The sequence below is a fragment of the Dermochelys coriacea genome, chromosome 1 (genome assembly GCF_009764565.3).
Source record: "Dermochelys coriacea isolate rDerCor1 chromosome 1, rDerCor1.pri.v4, whole genome shotgun sequence".
Lineage (NCBI taxonomy): Eukaryota > Metazoa > Chordata > Testudines > Dermochelyidae > Dermochelys > Dermochelys coriacea.
Window position 1 is genome coordinate 186051856 of NC_050068.2, and position 26309 is coordinate 186078164.

Below are 26309 nucleotides of genomic sequence, written 5' to 3' on the forward strand. Positions count from 1 at the left end.
ATATGGAAACAGAGTTATTAGCATTCTTGTGCAGGTACTCAGCATTTAGCAGGATCTGGCCTTAAATTAGGAATAAATAGTAAGGGATAACTATAAACAGCTTGTGAGGAGCAGAGTGTGTATGGCAGAAGTAGGGGTGCAACAAGGGAAGGTCAGGAGATACAAAGTGAAGTCCTATGTGCATGTTTTACAAATGAATCTATTAACACTTGGGGACAAAATCTGGAGAGGAAGCTATTGACAGAGGATGGGCTGAAAGCGGTGATTTGCAGAGGAATTTCAAAGGAAGAGCATTAAGTCATTTTATACACAAGGGGCCACAAAATAAGGCTCATAGCTGCCTATTGGAGAAGGGGACAAAGGGAGCATCAAGATGGGAGAGCATATGGGGCACCAACAGAGCAACATTTGGGTCAACTATTCTCCCTCATCCACCTTACCTCTCTGCATCCGATGAAGTGAGCTGTAGCTCACGAAAGCTTATGCTCTAATAAATTTGTTAGTCTCTAAGGTGCCACAAGTCCTTCTTTTCTTCTTACCTCTCTGCTGTCTCCACTGTATTTCTCAGTTGCTTGTATCTCCTCAGCTATTGTGTCTACTCTATCTATAGCTTAGTGGCCTAAGTTTCAAATATCTCCCAGAAGCACAGATAAGAATGCCTATAGTGCTGACTCTTTTCTGTCACCACGAGGTAGATAACTTCAATTTCATGCAAGTCACTCTATGTGGTTCTTTTAATTGAGACTCTATTTGATCCCAGAGGACCTTGTTTTTTTAAAGATCCCAAAGCACTTTGCCATAGTATTTCTGTCCAAAACAAAGCTAACCTCTTCCCACCTGTGTGCAACGCATGGTTTGCCTGAGCACAACCCTCCTCCCTAGAACTGGTTGCATTTCAGCAGTGTTCTGTAATTTGTGACACTGCTTCAAGAAACATTGTGGTCCACTAGGAAGACCACAGGATGGGGCGTTAGAATACATGGACTTCTCAAAGTGGCTTCCTGTGTGATCGCTGGGCAAATCACTTAACTGGTCTGGGCTTCAGCCCCCCTCCCTCATAAAATGAATAAAGATTTGCCCTCCTTTACAAAGCACACAGAGATGCTGGGAAGAAGAATGATAAGTATTCAAAGAGGTTACACAAGTGTAAAATATTGTGTAGCTACCTATTCTTAGATGAAGACATAACATCTACCAGTGTTAGTTCTGCCAGGTGAATGCTGGGGTTATAGATCTTATTCCAGATCCTCTTACAGGTAAATGGGTGTGCCTGTTTGACAGGATGCTAAAAAGGTATCTACACTTATCTAAATGACACCTGCATCATCAGCGCTTCTGTAGTATTTCTTCTCCATTGCTCTCAAGGTGCTCCCCAAGGCAGCAAATCATTGTCATCTTCCTTTACAGTGTGGGTACGGTGAGGAAGTTAAATGAGTTGCCTAGGATCTGACAGCAAAGCTAGGGGAAAAGCCAGTGAGACACTACCCAAGAGCTGAGAGGTTTGAAAGGTTCCTCACCCCTCCCTGCCTTTAGCTTGCAGGGATGTTGTCTGCCTGCTGCAGATCAGCTCCCTGAAACCACCAATCTCCAGCAGGACAAGCACTGCTTTCCAGACCTTGCTCTCTCTGTACAGGTTAGCAATAGCAATACCCCCAAGTCCTCAGAGCATTTCCTGCAATGTCCACGGGACAGAATTACCAGGCTAACTGTTCCCACAGGGGTCACTCATCCCAAATTCCTTGTTGCAAACAGTCCTCACACACTCCTGCATAGGTTCACCACCATGTGCTTAATTTCTTTACAGTGTGCCATGCAAGTCTTTGTTCCCCCACAGCATAGGCCCTTTACCTTCTCCCTAGGCTCAGGGGGAGAGGTATCTTCCCTGAGATCCTGGGCTTCTCTGGCCTTTCCTTCTGTCCTTCCCCTCCTTCAGTCTGTCTGCCTTATCCTCAGTTGAAGCAATGAATCACCTGGTTAATTAGTTAATCATCCAGTCCTTAACCAATTATCTCTTCAGTTTGGCTCATGTGGGGACACTTGCCAAGTGCAAGTCGTGATGAGTCAGCCACTCACACACCGGCACAGAGTGATTTACAGAAACTGACAATTGTTTGGTCATAGGCCTTGTGGGCCGAGGTGTGTCTGTTCTCCCAAGGGCTGATCAGATATTCGGAGCACGCAGGCTGAGGGCGTCCCATCGTTCGGCCATCGTTCGTCCCTGCTGCATTAAAAGTTCATAAGGCAGCAAAAAGCTGCCTCTACAGACATCCACCAGCTGTTCCTCTGCACACAGGGAACTGTTCCAGCCTTCTGAATAACTCCAAGGGATAGATTTTTCAAAACAGATGTTGTGTTTTATCCATCTCTCCCACGTTAAAATCTGTGGGGGCTGCGCAGATAAACCATGACTCAGCTAGGGTGACCAGATGGCCTGATTTTATAGGGACAGTCCTGATATTTGGGGCTTTGTCTGATAGGCACCTATTACCCCCCAGACCCGTCCCAATTTTTCACACTTGCTGTCTGATCACCTTCGACTCAGCACTTTGAAACAGTGCCCCATGGAGTTCTGCGGCATGGAGTTCAGTGTGAGGATAGCAGTATTGCAGAGTGGGCACTGGGAGTGTGAGATGAAGCACTGCTATGGGAACAGCTTCCTTATGAACTAGGGAATGAAACTGTTGCATGTGAACCCCTGCCTTTATGGCGAGCGCCATCTGCCTGCCCTCACACTCATTACCTGCACTCCCCTCTCTTGGTTCAGCAGAGTCTGCTCTCTTGAACAATGATCCCTCTTGCTCCCACTGATGGCAGAAAGGGAGACTATAATCTGCTTAGCCACCTAACCCCCTGCCCTCTGCCCATTTTTGGCTTACACCAGCCTGCTAAGGGCAGGCCACAAACACCACCACCCAGAGACTTGATCCAAAACCTGCTGAAGTTAAAGGGTGTGTGCATGTGTGTCCGTCTTTCCAGTGAATCCAATGGGCTTGATCAAGCCCCTGGGGAACAGGTTTGTGAATAGCCCAAAGCAGGAGATTTGCTGGGGACAGAAGCCTCTATATCCCCTTTCATTTGAGCCCTCAGTCTCCACTGTGGGTCTGACTGCATGGCAGAAGCAGTCTCACTTTGTCCAACCACGGACCACATTAGCAAACTGCCAGGAGCTCAGGGCTGCAATTAGCATATAGAAAATGGAGCCGGTTGCGACTACCTTAATCATGCCAACATACTGTGCTATATCATGGTCAGGGCAGCTTGACCACCCTGAATGCCAGGGGCTAGGATCTCATGGGCCACAGTCTTGTCACCAATGGCTAATGGATCATCAAATTCTGTGGAGTTAGTTAACGGCACGATTCATGATTCTATTCTCCTCTGCGCTGTCAGAACCCTGAAAGTTCTTGCTTGATAAAGAAAATGTAGCTCTTGGCAAGCCCTTGCTATTTCAGCTATGGCTCATCAACCATCCTTCTGTCATTATATACCTTATTATGTGCAATTAATTAACTGACTGAGAGGATCTACAAAGTCATTCTCTCTGTGAACAGACTAAGGCAGCTTGGTTACTTCTAGTGACTTCTTAACATTCATTACCAAATGCAGCTGGGTAAGTGGGAAAGGGGAGGAAGGAAAGACTCACAGCAAATGAGTTAGAGAATTCAGAAGTTATGCAAATGTGGCCTTTGTACGCCTCCAGGGTGCAGTGAGACATGAAGCTTCTGTCTTCTTAAGGCTCATGTTTACATTACTTAAAGGGACAACTTGAAATCTAGTCAATTTCAAAAACAAATTAGACTCCTTAAGGTTTTAACCCCATCCCATTGCTATTGTGTAGTTCTACCACTACATTTTCCTGTTCAGGAAACTGACTATACACAGGTAAAAACTGTGAAACTGACCATAGCTAGAGAGTTGTCAAATGTACAAAGTAACAATAAAGGGCTTTTTTTTCATTTCTGATCTTAGTCATCTTAGATATTACAAGTAACAGACCTATAAAATTTGTTTTAAAATATGATTTAAGTTGGCATCCCTTTATGACTTACCTATCCCATAGCAATAAGCCACAAGAAGATTTGTATTAGTTATTGGTGCACATCTTGGATGCATTGTAAGGCCAGAAGCTAAGAGTCTTCAGCTGCCCAAGATGTGCACTGATCCCAAACTAAATGCAATATTTGGATCAAGCAATTTTTCTCACCCCACTGGATGTTGCAGGTAAACTGTAGTCCTTAATACACAGGTTTCCCCGTAAAGCCTGGGACCAATCTCCTCAGTTCAAGTCTTTGTTTTCCCAGAGTTCTTGTTGCTTCCAGCATAGGTGGGGGAGGAGAAAGGTAAAATCATGATGACACTGTCCCTTATTTTATACTCTTAGTCCATGCCCCTGGAAAGAAACTTGCCCAGGCATGCCTGGCAGGCCATGCTGAGTCACAGGGTTGAGCAATCCCTATTGTGTGGTGTTCCTCTTACAGCACTGTAAATCCCTTGTCTACAACTCCCCTGCTGATTAATGGTCATTTAATGCCCACCTGGGTGTGGATCACCTCCTTTGTTGTCACTGGAGAACCAGCAAGGGATGGCTCCCAACTTTACAACATTTTTCAATAACAGCCATCTAGCAAAATCTCATAACTTCATACACACTAATGATATACATATTTTGACAGAACAATGGGTTTCAGAAGCTCATGAACTTTCCTATGATATCTTACATGGCATACTTTGTACAAAAAATATCATAAATATATGACTGTGGTGAATATGTGGGTTCCAAGGTGCTGCTTTGAGCTACAGAGTGCCACAATAATGTTTTTTAATGGTACCTAGCTTTCCCAGCATTCTCACCAATCCTTTCAGACCATTTTTCACCCCACCTTGAGGCATCATTGCCACAGCAGATGCTCAAATGTTTCTTGGACTTTACATGTGTTGCACAACCCCTCCTTGTGCTAGTTTAGTAAATATGAAACCCCATTCAGGTCACAGTGACCGGTTAGCCCTCTACATGTGGGTACTTCGCTTCTTCGATCATAGCTATTAAGCATACCATTATCCTCAAGTTTAAGATATATTTCATAGAACCTTTGTTCTTTTTTCCTTCTTGGTCCAGTTCTTGCCATTCCTTCAAGTTCTCTCTTAATCAAACTTTTGAAGTCTCGTTTACTCAGAGACATCTTTATGTCAACCTCCTTATTTATAAGGTATTTTTCACTGCTATATCTGCCAATTCATTGTCATTCATTTCTGATATGTGCTGGAATATACACACGCACTATACACACACACACCTGGTTGTAATATCTCCATAGTTAAAAAAAAATGTTTCAATGATTAAGTCATTCCTGCTCTCTGAGGCTCCCTTTCTAATTGTTGTCATACCCAATCAAGAGTCAGATAGGATAGCAGTCATAATTGGATGTACATCTCTTATCCAAGTCAGTGCCAACACCATGCTCATCAATCCAGCAATCAGAATGTCCACAAAATTGGATAGTTTGATAGATCTTAATTCCAAATTCAGGGAAATGAAAGGCCATTCCCACTCTGTTGCCATCTCTAGAGGAGTCAGCATAGATTTAGCAATCCTGACATCATTTGCCATTTATAAACTCAAACCTTAGTCGTCATATTTGATGGTCGTGCTCTTCCTGTATCATTCCAAATCCACAGCTGGAGAGACAATCATCCAACTATAGTTTGATTTCCAATGACTAAGTATTTTCACCCAAGTCTTTTACTCACCTTTGGCCCTATTAGCATGTAGGTGTTTGTGGCTCCCAGTTACTTTTTGTCTACTTAATTCCCAACAGTTGACATATATTTGTTTAATACCCTTATCTTCACTATTTCCATGAACCTTAGCCCAAAAGCTAAATCTAACAATCTCATCCGTAAATTTATAGGCATTTCTCCAGTTGCTATCTGCAGCACATGCAACACTGTTGTAATACTCACACTAGATGTGAATCGCAGAGCTTGGATTCTCATTTTTAAAATGTTGATTTAGAAGCTGAATTAAAAATTTGGCATCCATAATCTATAACTTGTCTTATTAGTGCCCCATATGGCATCAGCAACATATTCTTATCTGCACGCCAGTTGTTCCTAGCAATACTTAAGTAGATGCATCCTATCTTTACAGTTGGTCTTGATATTATCTATATCAATGTTTCTCAAGCTTTTTGATAGCAGGGACTGGCTTGCTGCTTTTCTTGCTGTGTCAGGGACATCTCAGGGACCAGCACCGCTCCATGGACTGGTAATTGAGAAATGTTGATCTATATGATCCTTTCAAATTAGTTTATTATCAAACATAACTGCTAAGAATGTAAAATTTTGAGCTATCTGTATTTTTTCTGTACAGTGTGACAAAGTTCCTCCTCTGCCTTGGTGGGTCCTGCGCTTATTGGATTTGCTCGCCTCAGAGATTCACGGCAGCCCTCAGCTTGGCCACTTTTGCTAGTGGCTCAAACCTGCCATTCACTCAGCTAACCTCATCACTGGCCAGCACGGGGAAAAGGAAGGAGAACAATCCCCGCAGTCTCTGCTGATCCACCTCGTGGGTTGGAGGACAGGTCAGGGACCTTCCCCTCTGGTGGAACCCACAGTCCGGTCAACTCCTCCTGTGTCTGACCTGGAGTTGGGAGGATTTGGGGGGAACCCGGGCCCACCCACTACTCCGGGTTCCAGCCCAGGGCTCTGTGGATCACAGCTGTCTACAGTGTTTCTTGTAACACCTGTGTGACAGCTACAAGTCCCTGGGCTAATTCCCCATGGCCTCCTCCCAACACCTTCTGTATCCTCACCACAGGACCTTCCTCCTGATGCCAGATAGCGTTTGTCAGTCCTCCAGCAGCATGCCCTCTCACTCTCAGCTCCTTGGATGCCTCTCACTGACTGAAGTGAGGTCCTTTTTAAACCTGGTGCCCTGATTAGCCTGCCTTAATTGATTCTAGCAGCTTCTTAATTGGCTCCAGATGTCCTAATTAGCCTGTCTGCCTTAATTGGTTCCAGCAAGTTCCTGATTGTTCTGGAATTGCCCCTGTTACCTTACCCAGGGAAAAGGGACCTGCTTAACCTGTGGCTAATACATCTGCCTTCTATCACTCTCCTGTAGCCATCTGGCCCGACTCTATCACAAGAGATATAGGCTCCATTTTTCCCCAATCTTCCTTTTTGTGAAGATTGTTCCCTTTGTTTTAGCCAGTGAGAACTTAAATCCCCAAGTATCTCCCCATTCTGAAATCCCCCTGAGCTCCTGGTTGGTTCTCGCCACAGTTATGTTAAATCTTGCATGTTTGGCCCATATAGCACAGACATCCACAAATAGAGTAAAACCCTTTTCTGACCGTATACTCTCCAGGAGATCATTAATCAGAATGTTAAACAGGGCGGGCTGATAACACTCCCTTATGGAGTGCCATGAGTAAGTTTATAAATATTCAACAAAGCTGCCCCCACCCTGACTTGTATGGTACTATCACTTACAAAGTCTCTTATCCACCAGGACATTCTTCCACATATTCTAATTATGGTTAGTTTATACAGAAAGTCTGCCCACCATAGCATGTCACCATAGCATGTCAAGCTTTATCAACGTCCAAAAAGACAGCTATCAAAAACTCTCTGTTCCACATGTTTTGGGTTTTTTTGTATTTCTGTTTCTAATCTTATAATATGATCAACTGTGCATCTTCCTTTCCTGAAACCACTCTGTACACAGTTTATAATTTCATTTGTTCCCAAGTATGCTTTTAATCTCTCATTTATCATCCTTTTCATAATTTTGTCCACACGCAATGTAAAGGCAAAAGATCTACATGCATCAGGTCTTGTGCATAATTTGCCAGATTCTCCTGTTGGTGTAACCACCACTTGCTTCCATTCTGCTGGTAGTATTACATTGCCCCCACATATTATATAATTTCAATACAACTCAAACTCCCTTCCAGTATTCAGAGTAGCAGCCGTGTTAGTCTGTATTCGCAAAAAGAAAAGGAGTACTTGTGGCACCTTAGAGACTAACAAATTTATTAGAGCATAAGCTTTCGTGAGCTACAGCTCACTTCAATGATAACCTAGAAGAATTTCATGATAATATAATACAGGGTGTGTGAGAAGCAGCCAGCCCTAGCTATATGTAAGACATTGCATTGCCACAAAGTCAGAAGTTCAGTTATCCGGTGGAATGAAGATTCTAAACCAGCAAAGAAAGAAGGCATACAAACAAGCAAAAAGTAAATGAATAGCAAGGACTTAATGAACTGTAAAAGATGTAAAGCAGTGGCACAAAGAATTATTAAAATCAAAGAAAGACAGTTGGAGAAAGTACTGGGGGAAATGAACAAAGATTCCAAGGTTTCAGAGATCTATTAACAAGTTAAAAAAATGAATGGGATAAGGAATGAAATCAATCTGGTCTTACAGTAAATGATAAAGTTGAAAGTTCTAATTTAGGAAAAGTGGCCATTTTAGCAAAAGAATTCCAAAAAGTTAGTAGTGATACAAATCAAATTAAAGAGTTTTAGAGAACTCTTAAGAACAAATAAAGTATGCTGAAGCATTGTATTACATGTGCTATCTTTACCTGGGGCTGCATTTTTATTTTTATCTATAGCTTTGAGTTCCCGTATACTGAAATTTTCATCCACTACGTCATCTTTATATTCTAACCAGCTCACAGTTTTCTTCAGCAGACATACTTTATTTGTTCACAAAACTCTTTAATTTGATTTGTATCACTACTAACTTTTTGGAATTCTTTTGCTAAAATGGCCACTTTTCCTAAATTAGAACTTTCAACTTTATCATTTACTGTAAGACCAGATTGATTTCATTCCTTATCCCATTCATTTTTTTAACTTGTTAATAGATCTCTGAAACCTTGGAATCTTTGTTCATTTCCCCACAGTACTTTCTCCAACTGTCTTTCTTTGACTTTAATAATTCTTTGTGCCACTGCTTTACATCTTTTACAGTTCATTAAGTCCTTGCTATTCATTTACTTTTTGCTTGTTTGTATGCCTTCTTTCTTTGCTGGTTTAGAATCTTCATTCCACCGGATAACTGAACTTCTGACTTTGTGGCAATGCAATGTCTTACATATAGCTAGGGCTGGCTGCTTCTCACACACCCTGTATTATATTATCATGAAATTCTTCTAGGTTATCATTTATACAATTGGTACTTAGATACTCAGCACATTTACTCTTAAAGAGTCCCCAGTTTGCTTTTCTAAGGCTCCAGGTAGGAATTCCTTCAGTGTTTTCAACATTACCTTGGCCTTGATATGTAATTAGCATAGGGAAGTGATTGCTTCTCATTTCATCTTCTTTATAGATTTCCTAGTTGCAATTACTTGTTATATTTCTTTTTGCAATTCCCTGATCTAAACATGAAATGGTTCCTTCCACCAAATTAAACCTAGTAGGTGCTCCAGTATTGAGCAATACCAGTTTGTACAAGTCAATGAACTGTTCCAGGCATTTGCCATTACAGTTTTCCTGCTTCGCCATAATTTATTATGGCTATTAAAGTCTCCACAAATAATATATGGGCTTTTAACACCCTTCACTAACTCTACCAATTCTAGATTGTCTAGTTTACATGGGTTGTAAACATTATAGATTTGTGTAAACGTGCTATAATTTTGGAGAGGAATCTCACTGTTGTACTCAAAACTTAGTTTGGTACATCTCTTTCATCTAATGTATTATAAATATACAGACCCTTCCTCCTCTTATTTCTCTATCTTGTCTGCTTATATCATATCCAGAAAGTCTAAACATGAGTTCTCACTAACCATTGTGACAGGGTCGGACCAGATGGCTATAGGAGAGTAATCCTATTGGGATCCGGGAAGTGGGCAGGCAAAGCCTGCCCACTGCTAAAGGATCTCCCCCCAGCCTAAGAGGGGGATCCACAGGACGTGGACACCAAATAAATCCAGGGGGCAACTAATGAAATAACAGGGACAGGAGTGTGGTCAAAGGGTCAAACGAAGGGAACCGGATGGGGACACCGAGCAGAGAACCCCGGACAGCGCCCACTACTCCTCAAAGGCGTCAAGGTAGTCAGTGGACGCCGCCCAGAGGAACTCTGCCCGGATACATGAACAGACCGAGGATTGGAAATAGTCCCCACAGTCACAGGAGACTCCATTGGCCAACCTCCTCACTCTGGTATTATAGATGGCCATTTTAGCCAGGGCCAGGAGGAGGTTGACCAGGAGATCCCGTGACTTTGTGGGGCCGCGGATAGGGAGTGCATAAATAAGAAGGTGAGGGGAAAAGTGCAACTAAAAATGTAATAAAATATTGGTGAGGAGCCAGAATAGGGGCTGCAGACTGGTACACTCCAAATGTGTGTGCCAGGGTTTCCTTCACGCCGCAAAAGGGGCAGGTGTCTGGGATGGGGTGAACCACGCCAAGTACACACCCGTGCTCACGGCTCCATGAAGGAGCCGCCAACTGATATCCCTGGAAGGCCTCGGGACCAACGTGGAATATAGGCTGGCCCACCGGGGCTCCTCATCCTCCAAAGATGGCAGGAGGTCCTGCTATTTTATATCAGGGCGGGCTGGAGGGTGAGGGCGTGAAGGGTGTGGAGCACAAGCATGTATAGATGTTTCCTTGGCGCAGTCTGGAAGCAGACCAGCTGCAGCTTGTGCAGCTGGCTCATGTTGAAGTGGGGGGGTCGGTGGGGTCCACGGTGCAGGGGCCCAATTAAAAGGTCCAGCGGGTCTGGGGTGGAGGGTGGGTGGAGCGCGCCCTCGTGCAGGACCCGGTCGAGGTAAACCTGAGCAGTGGGCGGGCAAAGCGGACTTCACCTCCTGAAGTACATGCCAGGGAGTACAAGGTCTGGAGAGCCCCATGATCTGAGTGAGTGTCAGGGGATCCAGCCAGTCTCCCCGGTTGTGGTCCAGGAGGTCTCCAACTCTTGTGACTTCTGCCAGGACCAACCTCTGGCGCACCAAGGGGGACTCCGCCACCTGCATGCGAAGCTGGGGGTTGTGTAGCAGGGGCTCCACGAGGAGATCTGCCCCCTCGGTGGCCGCTATGGATCTGGTCGTTGAAAGCAGTTTCCAGGCCTGGAGGAGGTCCTGTTAGAAGACCAGCAGCCCGGAGAGGTCTCGTGGAAGACCTCTTGGGTGGAGATAAAGGAGCTGCTGGTCGTATCGGAGCCCTCGGAAGCAGCGCAGGAAGGCGTGCACCAGTATACTCCATGTCAGACTACCTGCACCATAAAGGAGCCTCTGCAGGGCCTGGAGGTGGAAGACATGAACCTGAGTGTGCTGACACTTCAGGCCTGCCCTCCCACCTCCAGGGGTAGATGGAGAACCCCTGCAGGGACCCAGTGCAGTCCTGACCAAAAGAACTCCAGAATCGATGTCCGGAGGTTGGCCAGGAAATCCGGGGCTGGGACCAGGGTTTTGAGCATGGACAGGACTAGTTGATTAAGCACCAGCACTCTCCCTCGAAGGGAGAGGCACTGGAGTAGTCCTGTCCATTTCCGGAGCTGCCCTATCACCCCGTCCTCTAAATTGTGCCAGTTCTCCGGCGGAGAGGGATGCATGGCAGAAAGGTAAATGCCGAGATAGAACAGTGGACCCGTGCTCCACCGGATGGCCTGAAACGCGGGTGGGAGGGAGCTCACCGGCCAGCCGTCCCCTACCACCAAACCAGAGCTCTTGACCCAGTTGACCCGCATGGAGGAGGCTGCTGAATAGATGGCCTGGCAAATCTCCACCCGCGCCAATTCGCCTGGGTCCTGGACCACAAGGAGCATGTCATCAGCATACACTGACAGGACCAGCCACAGCTCCGGCTCCTGCAGCACGAACCCCATCAACCTCCTTTGGAGGAGACAGAGGAAGGGCTCGATCGCCAGAGCGTACAGCTGGCCCAAGAGGGGGCACCCCTGCCATACTCCTTGCCCGAAGATGACCGGTTCGGTCAGGATCCAGCTGAGCCTGACCAGACACTCTGCGGAGGTGTACAGCACCCAGAGAAAACCCACAAACTGGGGTCCGAAGCCAAATGCTCGCAGAGTGCTCAGGAGATACCTTTGATCCACCCTGTAGAACGCCTTCTCCTGATCCAAGGACAGGAGAGCGAATGACAGACCATCCCTACACCCGAGTTCCAAAACGTTCCCAGATCAGATATAGGTTGTCAAAGATGCTGTGGCCCGGGACGGTATAGGTCTGGTCTGGGTGGACCACGTCCGCCAGCACGGACCCTAGCCGCAGCATTGCTTTTGCCAGGACTTTGTAGTCTGTGCTGAGGAGCGAAACGGGATGCCAATTTCGTAAATTGTGGAGGTCCCCCTTCTTCAGCAATAAAGTGAGCACGGCTCGCCTGCACGAAAGAGGGAGGATCCCGCTCCGCAAAGATTCGACCCAGACGGTGACTAGGTCTGGGCCGAGGACGTCCCAGAATACGCGGCAGAATTTCACGGGCAGCCCATCCATGCCCAGACATTTATTGGTAGGCATGTGACAGAGGGCTTCCGAGAACTCGGTCAGAGTGAGAGACAGCTCTAGCCTGTCTCGGTTGCCCGCACTGACCATAGGAAGCTCCTTCCAGAGCACTCTGCAAACGTTAGGATCGGTCGGATCCGGGGAGAAAAGGCTTGCATGGAAGGCTCTTGCCCTCCCGCACATCTCCACCGGATCCATGAGGGGGGTGTCGTCTTCTGCCAGAAGACACATGATGTGTTTCTTGGCCCCCCTCTTTTTCTCCAGGGCGTAGAAGAAGTGGCAGCCGCGATCCATCTCCTGAAGGAGGTGGATGCGGGATCGAAAAAAGGCACCCAGGATCCGATGGTCCTTGAGGGCCCGGAGCTCGTCCTGCTTCTCCTGGCATGCTCCGCAGAGGGGTGGATCCCTGGAGCTGGCAGCCAGATGCCTCTCCAGCTCTAAGACCTCCTGTTCCAACTGCTGTATCACCGCATCCCTCTGTCAGCTGGCGCCCCGGGTGTAGTCACGGCAGAAGAGCCGGGCGCGCACCTTTCCCAGGTCCCACCACTGCCACGCCAAGGGAAAGGCACGCCGCTCCCCTTGCCAGGCTAGCCAGAACGCCCGGAAGGACATCCCGAAACTCACATCATCCAATAAGCTGTTGTTGAAATGCCAATAGGCCAGCCCCGGCTTCTCCATGCAGAGGGAGGCCGTCACGGTGGCTAAATGATGGTCAGAAAATGGGGCCGGACAGATGCTGGAGGAGTGGGCTCGTGAAAGGTGGAAACGTGATAAATAAATGCGGTCCAACCGGGAGTGGCGCGACCGATGGTCCTCCATCTGGACAAAGGTGAACGCTGAAATGTCATCCGGGTTGTGGTCACGCCAGACATCCACCAGGGAGTGATATTCCATTATCTCACGGAGGACATCCATGGTGGCCAGGCACTGTTCGGTCCCCGAGCGGTCCCGCTCCTTGAGAATGGTGTTGAAGTCTCCACCCAGGACCAGGCATTCGTGAGGATCCAAAGTGCCAAGGAAGGCTGGCGTCTGCTGATAGAATCACAGCCGCTCCGGGCAAGATGTCAGGGCATAGACGTTAATGAGGTTGACCACGAGCCCCTCCATATGGACCCGGAGGTGCAGCAAGCAGCCCGGCACAGCCTTGGCGACCCCCAGCACGTCGGGCTGTAGGTTGGGGGAGAACAGGGTCGCCACTCCAACCGTACGAACTGTGAGATGGCTCTGTCCCCCTAGTCCAGCCACCAGCTATCTTCGGCAGCTGGATCTGTATTGGTCTCCTGCAGGAAAACCACAGAGTACCCCCCTCCCGAAGGAAGGAGAGCACCTGGGACCTGCGGAAACCCATCCTACAGTCCTGGGTGTTTAATGTTGCGATGATGAGCGGTGCAATGAGGAGGGCTGGGGGGGGATCCTTGCCAGTAGGTATGCTCGTGGCCCCCATTGGGCCACGCAGCAAACCGTGACCTAACCCGTAGGTGAGCAACGAGTCATGGAAGCCGCGGACCCGCTGATAGGCTGCAGCAGCCTGCTTCCCAGTCCTTTTACCCTCCCCCATAAGGGCCCTTGTGGCCCGGAGGATCTGATGAAAGTCCCCCCATCGCTGGAGAGCAAGCTGTACCTAGTTGTGAGAGCCACAGACATGTTCTAAAAATTCCCGCAACTCCTCTTGCAGCGCATGGGAGGGTGGGGTTACGGTCTCCTGGTTATCCCTTGATGAGGCCCTTGGTACAGCCCCATGGCTCACTGAGATGGGCAGACAGGGTGCAGACCCCCGACGGGGCGCCTGATGGGTTGGCGCCACTAGGCCTGCCTCAAACCCTGGGGCTATAGGGGGTGGCAGAGGGAAGATAGCAGTCCCTATTGGGTCAGGACAGGGAAACATAAAGGCTGCTGCCTGGGGGTCATCTGCTGGAAAAGGGAAAGAGACAGCCCCAGGGGCGGCAATAACATCGCAGGAGGTGGACGGGATAGGGACAGGGTCAGCATCAAGGGCAGGGCTGGGATCAGGGATGGGGCAGGGGCAGGGGTGAGATTCTGGGCTTCAGAAGCCAAGCAGCTGGATGATGGCACCTCCCGATAAGTCTCAAGGGTTGAGGGCGTGGGGAGAGGGCTCTCAGCGATGCCGGGCGCAGGCTCTATGGTGGGTTTGGCAGCCACAGCATCAGGAGGTGGACTATCTTCTGTAGGGCCCCTGCCCGGGAAGGAGGTTGATTGCTCCACACCAACGAGGGGTGCCCCGGTGGCTCGGGTCCCGGCTGCGTGGCACTGGCCGTCGACTGAACAGGCTCGGTGGCCGTCAGCCGGGTGCCTTCTGTGGCCGGGTTGATGGAGGAGTCCAGGGGCTCCTCTCAGGTGGGAGTGGAAACAACAGTTAGGGGGAGGGAGCATGGGGAAAGGGGGGCTGGAGTGAAGTCGCCCAGATCGAGGCCCGCTGGCATAGGGTCGTACTCCCCCTGGGTGACCGGGGTCAGACCCAGGGCCTCAATCTCCTCGTATGTGGAGGGGAGATCACTTTCCGCCACCCCGGGGTTCTCCCCGCCAGCACCCAATGTGACGGTCGCCTCGGGGCTCACAGGGGCTTCAGATTGTACCAGGGCAGGAGGGGCTCCCTTGGGGGCCTTGGAAGGGAGGGACTCCCATGGAGGGGAGATACTTGCCTTCCAGTGCTGCCATGTATTCCCCAGCCGGCTCTGGTGGATGGAACACACCCGTGGGTAGAGCAGAAGACTCGGCATCGGTGCCCCCCTTCCTGGTCTTCCGGGGGGCCTCCGCATCAGATGAAAGGAGTGGAGCTCGAGCCTTCCGCTTGCCTCGCTTCCCCTGGACTAGGGCCCAGCCCTCCATGGCATCATCCGGGGGCTGGCTAACAGGGGTTGTGTCAGGGGGCAGAGGCGATGGCTCTGGGACTTGAGGGGATAATGGTGGGGCAGCACAAGGAAGGGAAGATTCACCTTGGGGCAGGCCCTCTCCCATGCCCGGTGGTGTCCCTGCTGCACCCTCCTCCACAGGCCCTGCCAGATTGCATGCAGCGGAGACAGGGCTCTCCCTCTTGTCTGGGCATAGTGGGGGAGGTGCCCCTTGGGCCCGAGCGGGAGCAATGGTGGACTGCGAAGGAGGAGGGGTAGCTTCGGGTGCTGGGCAGCCAGGGGCACTGGCGATGTCAGGGCTGGTGCCCTGCTGAGGTTTGGGGGTCCCGGATGCCCCTCCTTGCTGGGCCAAGGGACAGTCCCTCTGGACATGCCCCATCACCTGGCAGATTTAGCACTGGGCCTCCCCCATGGAGTAGTGCACCCGGTAATGGGCCCCCTGGTAGGGGACCTGGAAGGACCCCTCAAGTGCCTCTCCGTCCTGCGCTGCCGGAGGCAGTTGAAGCTGCACTTGCCGGTGAAACGAGAGGACGTGATGAAGGGCGGGGTCTTTGCAGCCCAACGGGAGAGGGCTGAAAATGGAGATGGGTTTCCCCAGGGTGGAGAGGGCAGGTAATAGGGCGGATTGGGAAGAAAGGGAGGGACAGAGGTCAGGACCAGGCGGACACCCAGGTCCTCTAGCGGCTCCAGGGGGATGAACCCCCCCTCCTCCCCCACTGCCAGGTCCTTCTCTGCAGGCTTAACATCGAGGCAGGCTTAACATCTTCAGACCCCTCTGTGGGGGCCAGTGCCCTTCGTCTGGCTCCCCAGAACAATGACCCCCTCCCCACTCTCTCTCTCGAGAGAGGCCCTTTTTAAACTGTCAGAGTGCCTGTGTTCTCCTGGGTTTTGGCCCTTCGAGACAAAACTAGAGTTGCATGTTGGCTGGGGAGGAGGTAAAGTCTTGAAAGTCAACAGTCCTGGCACTGTTCCTTAACCCCCTACCATTTGCTAGAAGGCAGTATCTTGAGTCATTCTTCCACCTTCTTATAGCCCTCTATTAAACTAAACAATCAAGTTTATACAGTAAGCATCCGAATAACCAAATCAAAATACAGCATTCAGAAGTATTACAGCCAGCTCCAAATCCATCACAGGACCCATTCACGATCAATAGAAAAATATGGATTTATTTCCATGTTCCAGGCCAAGAATAGCTTCCTGTTACACAGTGCAGAAGTGCTAGCATTATCAATGCACAGAAGGGGTCAGAAGCTAATACAGACAGGTAGCATTCACTGAAAGGGAATGTATTCTCATGGGTACAGAGCAAGACTAGAAACTGGAAAGAGAAAGCTCCCCCTCTTAAAACTCTTCTGTGATCCCCATCATTTTCCATTCCGAGTGCCATCCTACAGTCCAAATTCTCGCTGGATTTCAGAGTAAAACGCTCAGGATAAGGTCTAAGTGCTGCCTCCAGGTGGAAAATCCCTATGGGAGTGGTAAGTACAACTGAGGAAGTCTCCCTGACCCACCTACCCCCAAAACATCACTTCAGCAAAGGTCCTCGGCAGGCTAGGATTTCCAAGGGCTTTTAGTTGTATTTCAATGAAATCATAATGGTTATATTCCATCTGAGGGCCAAATTCTGCTCTCAGTCACACAGGTGTAAATCCAGATTGACTCTACAGATGTCAATGGCACTACTCCAGATCCACACTATTTCAACGGAGAACAGAATTTGACCACGAGGTAAAGTTGCATAATATTAGCCCTCTCTTTCCCCACCTTCACTCACAGCTTGTCTTTCTTCAGCTGAGGGGATTTTTCACAGTGCCACACAGAAAGAAAAGCAAAAGCATCTGTCTTCACATTAACCCAAAGGAATACTTGAGACAGAATTTTCCACTTCAGCCAAGACATCTTCTTAATACTATTCAAGCTGGGAGCATCTTCAGGGCTTTGTTGTCTTAGTCAGAAAGGAAAGCTCTAAAGGTTGAGTTTTAATGTTAAAAAATTTTTTTTAACTCCTAAGATTTCTTGGTGTGTGTGTGTGTGTGGCTCCTGATAGAGACACTCATTTGAAGAAGAAGGAAAAAAAAAATCTATTCCCTCTTGGTTTGTGTCACTGCTTGATTGCGCTGCAGTATTACCAGGGAAATTATTGGGGAGGAAAAGGAGTTAGACAGCATTTCCCTGACAGCGGCTTGTCAGCCCCGTTCTTTTAGTGTCAGGGAAAGAGCTGCATTTCATGTCTTCAAAGCGCCATTCTGACACCCCAGAGGGAAAATACACACACACACACACACACACACACACACACACACACGCCCTACTTTCTCAGCACAGATACAGCTATACATCCAGCCTACTCCTCAACAACAACAAAAATGCAGCCACATACTCACTACATGCACACCTACGTCCTACTTCCTCACAAAAACCCACTGCACACTGTTGTACAATTATAGAGCTTTAAACCAGTGTTCTCATTGGAAGCTCATCAGTGGCAGCTCCCAGCGCTGTTGTGCCTGCAGTAGGCAACGTGCCTTACTAAGCACTGGGGAAGTACACACAAAAGCATGTAGTAGCAACAACTGTTGTAGGGTGCACCGTATGCTCTCAGCCTCCACAATCATCACATCATTGGTTGGTGCTGAGGTGGGGGGAGTTGGGCATGGTTCTCACATATCCCTAACAAGATATGTGGACTCAGTCCATGTTAAATAGTCGACTTTTAAACAACTATTGACATTGAGAAGCTTACACACTGCTTGAGTTCCAGCTTTGTCTCTTTTGTTTGTCTAGAATGCTAAAAAACCACTAAGAGGCATTAGTGGCTGAATAATGTACTGCAAGTGAATAACATAACAATTACCTACCCTGTACTCAGTCAGCCTCCTTATGCATATACATTATGATACAGTCTTTAATTACATATCTTTTTGTCCCAATCTACTTCCCCTCCCGCTCTGTATTTGAATCAGGTAGCTCCTTCCTTCACGTTGCGTGGGCCCAGCATGCAGCATACTGAAAGCCCAGGAGAGAGAGGGTAGCTGCTCTCAGTTCCGGTGCCTGACTCTGGTATGGCCTGTAGCAGCCCAGACTCCAATTGTGGGGAAAGTACTGCGGAGCCCCATGTTGGAGCACACTCCGTGTGAACGGAATCTTTGGGGGAATATAGCTACACACTAACAACTTTGTAATCATGTGCTATTCCTGAGGGAATTCTGTGCCAATGTGTGTGCACAGAATTCATGTTCCACGTAGGTTACTTTGCTTCCCTGCAGAAAATGATGGGGAAACAAAGGGAAGGCGCAAGAGCGGTCACATGCCCCTCCCCAGTAGTGCGGACATGTCATTTCGGGTGCCTGGAGTAGTTGGCAGAGAAGTGGCAGCTCGAGGATTAGTCTCAGAACTCTAGGAGTCTAATCCTCGAGCTGCCACTTGCTCACAGGGTAGCCTGAGGGAAGTTAGCTGCTCAAACCAATAGATAATACTGATTCCCTGGCCAGTCTGTGTAATGTTTTGTGGGTCTTATGGCCAAATTCATCCCTGTGCCAGAGTCAAACTCAGCACAGGGACAGTGTGTCATGAGAGAGGATTTACATCACCTTTGTGCCTCACCTATCATGGGCTGGCTGCCTTGTGCCTAGCTACCACAGCCCGTAACAGCTCTTCTGGTAACCAGGAATAACTAGGACATTGGATGATGCTGGCCATACCTCCCTGCCAACTCCCTTACCCCTGTCATGCTGTGCCCCAGCCCCCGAAGAGACAGTTCCTACAGAAGGTGACCGAGAGCCAGCTATGCCTACCAGGGACTTCCTCCTAGGTCAGGAAAAAGGCTGTTTTCCAAACTGAAATTTCCCTTCTATGCTCAAACAGTTGCACGGGTGCAAAGATCTAACCTCTAAATGACACTGCCATAACAGGTTTACTCACTTCTTCCTGGAAGAAGAACAAAGGTGTGAGGTGCATCTTACAAACCAGGGAAGTTTTTAACACAAGCCTCTGAGGCTGACAGACAAAGCATTGCTGTGGTGTCGGCAGAAGGTGGCTATAGCAACCAAACATGTCCATGTTTATTCTCCCTCACCAAGAAGCTGGACCATGCAACTGGGAATGCTCACCTTCTCAAAATGGAACTCTTACATTTTGTTTCACAACAAAGTTGTTTTGAAATTGAATATTCTATTGTAACAAAAGAAAAAAAGTGAAAATTGGAACAAAATGTTTTACCTGTTGATCGAATTGAAATGTTTCAATTGACATTAAAACAGCATTTTTGGAATTTCGCTGTGTGGGAAAATTTAGACGTTTGGTCTGATCCAGAGTGAAGACAATTTTCAAAAAATTTCCAATCAGCGAGTTAAAATGCCCAGCATGTCAGAAAGCTGACTGCACTGAGCATGTGAAGATGTAGCACTTTTGGAAGTTGTCAGCCTCAGCATGAAAGATAAACAGACTCAGAGCCCTGTTTGTTCTGCAAATAAACAGGAGCTGAAAGTAGGGATGGGGAAAGCAGTTTGGCAGACAGTAAGACTCCCCTTTAGCCTATTAAATACTTAGCTGTTGCCAGTGGTACTGCACAGCGGTGTCTGCAACTTCTCCTTGGAAATAACTGGGATAACTTTAACAGTCTCCATCAGAGAGGCTGTTCTCATGATATTTTGAGATGGTAATGAAGTGCCAGAATTCTCACCAAAAAGCCTTTTCTCCAGAGATTCCATCCAACGTAGCTATAACACTCTGAGCACCCTTGGTTCTGGGACAGAAGAGGTTTGAACAGTTTGGGGACACATCAAAACAATCTAAGCTGAACTCTGAACAGGACTGGCCTTAAGGAAAATGGCACCCGGGGTGAACTTGTATTTTGGTACCCTGAACCCTGCTGCCTCCCCATCCATCTCTCCATTACCCCTGGTCCCCGTTGCCTCCCCTAGGCCCCCACCCATCCCCCATTGCCCCTGGCCCCCGCTGCAGTGCTTAATTCATGCCGGGGCTGAGCCCTGGCATCTCTAGGCTTGGTAGTTCATAGCCCCGGCACTTTGGGCTCCCGGCTAGCTGTTTGCCCGCCCCCTCCTACCATTGCCCTGAACTCCATTCCATGACCTTCCAGGCCCATCCCACTCATTGCCTCTTGACTATGGCACCCCCCTGCCTGACCACAGCACCCTGGGTGGTTGCCCACATCACCCAACCATAAGGCTGGCCTGACTCTGAACTTCTTGGGGTTCACCCATCACAAGTGGGAAGTGCTGCAGAGCTGAAGTGCTATGGTGCAAGGTGAGAGGTAGAGGCAAAAAGGGAGCATCATGCCTCTCCATACCATCCTCACGCTGCTGGCTGCATAAGGAGAAGCATTAGTGAACTCTGAAGGGAAAACGATTCATTTATGTCTCCTCAACCAGATGGAAATTTAATCCAGTGGGTGGAGCAAAGTGAGGAAGCAAAGGGCACTTTCCCCCCAACTGCTGGCAGCCATCCAGAAAAGTACATCAAAGACCTTTGCAATGAGTCCAGGTGACCAGACCCTGGACAGGTTTTGGAGTAGCAGCCGTGTTAGTCTGTATCCGCAAAAAGAAAAGGAGTACTTGTGGCACCTTAAAGACTAACAAATTTATTTGAGCATAAGCTTTTGTGAGCTACAGCTCAGTCAACTGCTGGAAATGGCCGACCTTGATTATCACTACAAAAGGTTCTCCCCCCCCCGCCTTCTCTCCTGCTGGTAATAGCTCACCTTACCTGATCACTCTCATTACAGTGTGTATGGTAACACGCATTGTTTCATTTTCTCTGTGTATATAAATCTCCCCACTGTATTTTCCACTGAATGCATCCGATGAAGTGAGCTGTAGCTCACGAAAGCTTATGCTCAAATAAATTTGTTAGTCTCTAAGGTGCCACAAGTCCTCCTTTTCTTTTTGCAGACTCTGGACAGGCACCTTAGTATCAGGGTAAGGACTAGAGAGATTTTTGTTAAGGGCACTGTCATAAACATACAGCTAAGAGTAGCCTAGAATTCCTCCTTACCTGTAAGGGGTTAAGAAGCTCAAATAGCCTGGTTGGCACCTGACCAACAGGACCAACTTTCAAATCTTGGGAGGAGGGAAGGTTTTGTTTGTGCTCTTTGTTTATGTATTGGTTCTCTCTTGGGTCTGAGAGGGGCCAGACAGAAATCCATCTTCTCCAACCCATCCCAGTCCAAGTCTCCAATCTTGCAACCAGTATAGGTAAGCCAGGCAAGGTGAATTAGTTTATCTTTTGTTTTTCTTGTGAATTTTCCCTGTGCTAAGAGGGAGGTTTATTCCTGCTTTCTGTAACTTTAATGTTTTGCCCAGCGGGGGATCCTCTGTGTTTTGAATCTAAATACCTTGTAACGTATTTTCCATCCTGATTTTACAAAAATGATTTTTACCTTTCTTTTTTTTTAAATAAAATCCTTCTTTTAAGAACCTGACTGATTTTTCCATTGTTCCAAGACCCAGGAGTTTGGGTCTTTGATCATTTTGTAACCAGTTGGTTAGGATATTATTCTCAAGCCTCCCCAGGAAAGGGGGTGTAAGGGCTTGGGGGGATTGCTGGGGGAAGAGTTCCCTGAGTTACCCAGGAAAGAATTTTCTGTAGTATCTGGCTGGTGAATCTTGCCCATATGCTCAGGGTTTAGCTGATCGCCATATTTGGGGTTGGGAAGGAATTTTCCTCCAGGGCAGATTGGAGAGGCCCTGGAGGTTTTTCGCCTTCCTCTGTAACATGGGGCATGGGTGACTTGAGGGAGGCTTCTCTGCTCCTTGAAGTCTTTAATCCATGATTTAAGGACTTCAATAGCTCAGACATAGGTGAGGTTTTTTGTAGGAGTGGGTGGGTGAGATTCTGTGGCCTGCGCTGTGAAGGAGGTCGGACTAGATGATTAGAATGGTCCTTTCTGACCTTAGTATCTATGAATCTAACTCCAAGAGGTCCTTTTCCCTGATTCTTTGTTAAATCAATCACTTGGTGGCAGCGTTACTTAAACCCAAGGCTACAGGGAGAATTTGTGCCTGGGGAGTTTTTAATCTAAGCTGGTAGAAATAAGCTTAGGGGATCTTTCATGTGGGTCCCCAAATCTGTGCCCTAGAGTTCCGAGTAGGGAGGAAACCCTGACAGGCTCACACCATATTCCCACTGGAGAAGTGGAGTAGGATGGGAATGGATCAGGTGTTCAGGTCCCATATCTTGACAGCTGCTGCACAGATCACATCAAAGCCAGCAAACAACGTAGTAAGTGCAATCTCCTTAGTGCTAGGCTCTCCAGTTAGTAATTAGCTCCTGCTTAGAAACACAGCCTTAAAAAAGTCCTGTCACATCCATTTCTGAGCAGCAGTACAACCTGATAACCATAACCTCACTTGAGCAGCTTCAGCAGAGTCAGGCGGCAAAGTAAATACCTCAGCAGCAGCAGAGAATGATCAGTCTCTCCCTCAGAGTTCAGACCAGGGCATCAAGGCTAGAGGAGCTTTTTATAGATGTTATTAAGTGAGAGTTCTGTAAGGGTATGTCTACATTGCAATTAGACACCTGCAGCTGGCCGTGCCAGCTGAGTCAGGCTTGCTGGGCTCAGAGTAAAGGGCTGTTTACTTAGGGTGCAGACTTTGGGGCTCAGGCTGCAGCCTGAGCTCTGAGACCCTCTCACCTTGGAGGGTCCTATAGCCCAGGCTCTAGCTCAATCCTGAATATCTACACCACAATTACAGCCCCTTACTCTGAGTCCCATGAGCCCAAGTCAGCTGGCACGGGCCAGCTGCTGGTATCTAATTGCAGTCTAGACATAACCTAAGTGAATCCAGACAGAATCAGAGTCCAAGCAACGTGTCACAAATGGATACCATTTAGATAGCAAAGATTAAAACCAAGCATGGATCAGGGCTGCATCAACCTTTCCTGAAAAGCCTCTTGATCAACAGCTCCATGTTCTTACCAATGTCAGGCTCCAATTAACAGTATGCATCAGTGATAAAGGGGTCTGCCATCTAGTTATTTTTTTCATGCTTTAGAAGTCAGGTCTGCACACAGTGATTTGTAGTACAGGAATAATAGTGATATATTGCTTAGCCAAAGAACCATAAAAGTGTATGGCAAACATTAACTGTAACTGCAGCTACCACTGTAAAATATTATTACCCCAACAGATAGGCAAGTAGGCATGACCAGCTGAGATGGCATACCAGGTATGAGTCCTCCACTCTAGTCACTAATATGCCCAATCACAAGTCTTGGGTACAAAGGAATGGATCTGCTTTGTAATGTCTGAATACTATGTGACCTGGCTAACAGCATTGTTACTGCATGATTATATTGTTATTGGGATAGTTACTGTCTGAGTATATTGGGTGAAAATCAGCAGGGCTTCTAAGAAACAGGAAGGCAAAACAATGACTCTAGACACTATCACCAAACAAGGAGGCAGTTACAGGACAACAGGAGAGCCATTGGTGCTAAGGAGCCCAGCTTAACCTCCCTCTGAGCCCATCAAACTGGTTTGGACAAGCAGGGCAAAAGAGCCCAGGAACTGAGGTACGTCTACATTGCAATTAAAAATCTGCAGCTGGCCTGTTCCAGCTGACTTAGGCTCATTGGGCTCAGGCTACAGGGCTTTCTAATTGCAGTGTAGATCTCTGGGCTCACGCTGGAGCACGGGCTTTAGGACCTTGCAAAGTGGGAGGGTCCCAGAGCTTGGGCTGCAGCCTGAGCCTGGAAGTTTACACTGCAATTCAACAGCCCCTTAGCCCGAGCCCTGCTAGCTGGAGTCAGCTGGCACAGGCCAGCTGCAGGTTTTTAATTGCAGTGCAGGCAGTCCCTGAGAAAACAAAGGAACTCTGATTGGATATAAAGAGAGGGACACTCAGCTGTGTTTATAGACCACAGTTTTGTTTAGATGGGGGAAAAGTATAAACAGCATTTACACAGATCATAAAAAGATTAGCTTACTTAGAACTTAAAACTCTTCAATTCAGTGTTGACTCTAGGGAGGCTCAGGGATGCATTTCCCAAGTTTCCAGGCTGATGCTGCATAGTGGATGGGGAGGGAGGGGAAAGGCTTGCCTGGCCAGTTAGGGAAGCAAACTGGAAGACAGGACTATTGAGTCATTGGCAGGCAGGAAAAGAACTCACTGTGTGATCTCAGGCAAGTCACTTTGACACTCAGGCAATTTATTCCCCTCTTATAAACGTGGACAATGATCCTTCCCTGTCTCTGTAAAGAACTCCGAGATCCAGTTGAAAGGCACTGAGGAGGAGTTATTTTTATTATAACTCCTTCCGAGTCAAGTTCTCCACTCCAATGGTGTCTTCAGCCAGGGGATTACTGCCATCTGCCATCCTGAGTGGTCCCAGGAAAGATGGAGTGAGCACTCATTAGCCCATGTTCTGATTCCTTCCTCCCCTACATTTCATTTACTCTTATCTCTAATCCTCGGCTGGTTTTCTTCAAAAGTGCCTCACATTTTGGAGATTTCTTCTAATTCCTTCCCCATAAGAAACCGCTGTTATTTTTAGATCCCACTTATAGCGGCATTTTTAGACCATCCAGATTCCCACTCCTCAGTCCCTCTGTTTTTCCCCAATCTCTTCCCTACTTATGCTCTTCTCACCCCCATAGTTAGGGGTGGGTGAGCTACTTTGGATACAAGAAGCCCCCTGCCCCTTCATCTGTTTTTGGATCCAACTTCAAGCCAAACCTTGAGACTCAAAGAGAGCTTGCAGGGTTTGCAGCCTAGAGGGGAACCACAGTGAGAAAGCACTGTGGGCAAAGCAGGTCTCATGTTAGCTATTTCTAGTCACCTCCAGAGTGGGGAGTTGGGGGAGGAGGAAAGAACAATCCTGCCAGGCTGCCTACTGACCATTCCCCAGAGAAGGGGAGCAGGCCTCCAAGACTGACTCCAGAATGGAGTGAAAGAGAGGCTCTCTAGGGCACCCTAAAAGGGGGAACTGTTTTTCCACAGACTGCCCCCTGAACAAACCTCAGGAAAGTAACAATAGCGAGCCAGGGGATCACAGGAGCTGCCAAGGGGCAGGAGGGGCAATTCTTGGGGATCCTGCTAAGGATTTGAATAGGCAGAGGTTCACCTAACTCTCATATGCCTCCCCTGCACCCCTTTCCAGTCATACGCTTCCCTCTTGCCTTTCCCAGGAAGTCTCTCTTCTCCCGCAGAACCTCTCCAGTCTGGTTTTTCCAACAGCAACTCATCCTCCTGCCCTGATATGGCTGGTTGCTAGAAAGCCTATTCCCTTCCTTCCACTTCAGTTTTTTCCTATGGTAGCATCTCCCCTTCCATCTTTGTGCAGCTTGTTGCGATAGCAGCAATCCGCCTTCCTTCCCAGGGCACTTCGTTGCCATGGAAGCATCTCCTGTTTTCTTCTGCGACTAGCGAGTTGCTATGGCTCATAAGACTACAATTGCCAAACTTCCCCAGTCACAGCGTCCCTCTTCCTGTTGCTCTCTTCGTCTCCCCAAACCACCCACAATGCTATTTGTAGCCCTCCTGTTCCCCAGCACTTCTTCTCGGCCCTCCATGCCTGCTCTGCTCCCTCCCTCTCAAAATATTGGCGCCAAAGTGCCCACAAATGCTATGGCTAGTTTACGCCTTATCTTCCACTGCCCGTCATGGTGTTAGAGCAGCTGCCCTAAGCTAGATTCACTTGCTGCCTAGGTAAGGAGTGACCCCACCTCGCATAGCATGGTGGGTACACACATATTAGCATTACCAACAGCAAGGGATGCTGATGGAGAGACCCACCACTTTAATGGAAATAGTACAAAACTTTGGGTGCCTCAAGGGCATGTGCAGGGAGGAAAGTCCAGCCTCTCTGGATCTTCTTGTCATCCCAGTCCCCACACATCTACTTCTGGCCAGTTGGCAAAATGCCCACAGGAAGCCACCGTCTGAAACAGGTTTTCAAGGGAAGGAAATACATTGCAGAACAGTGATGAT

At 48.1% G+C, this 26309-nt stretch overlaps 1 long non-coding RNA gene across 1 annotated transcript in view; it reads right to left on the reverse strand.

Annotated features, from left to right (window-relative positions):
• Nucleotides 1-26309, reverse strand: part of LOC122459090 — a 46557-nt gene that overhangs the window by 13953 nt on the left and 6295 nt on the right. The window contains exon 2 of the long non-coding RNA XR_006279557.1: nucleotides 12359-12360. This is a non-coding gene — a long non-coding RNA (uncharacterized LOC122459090). The remainder of the gene's footprint in view (nucleotides 1-12358; nucleotides 12361-26309) is intronic.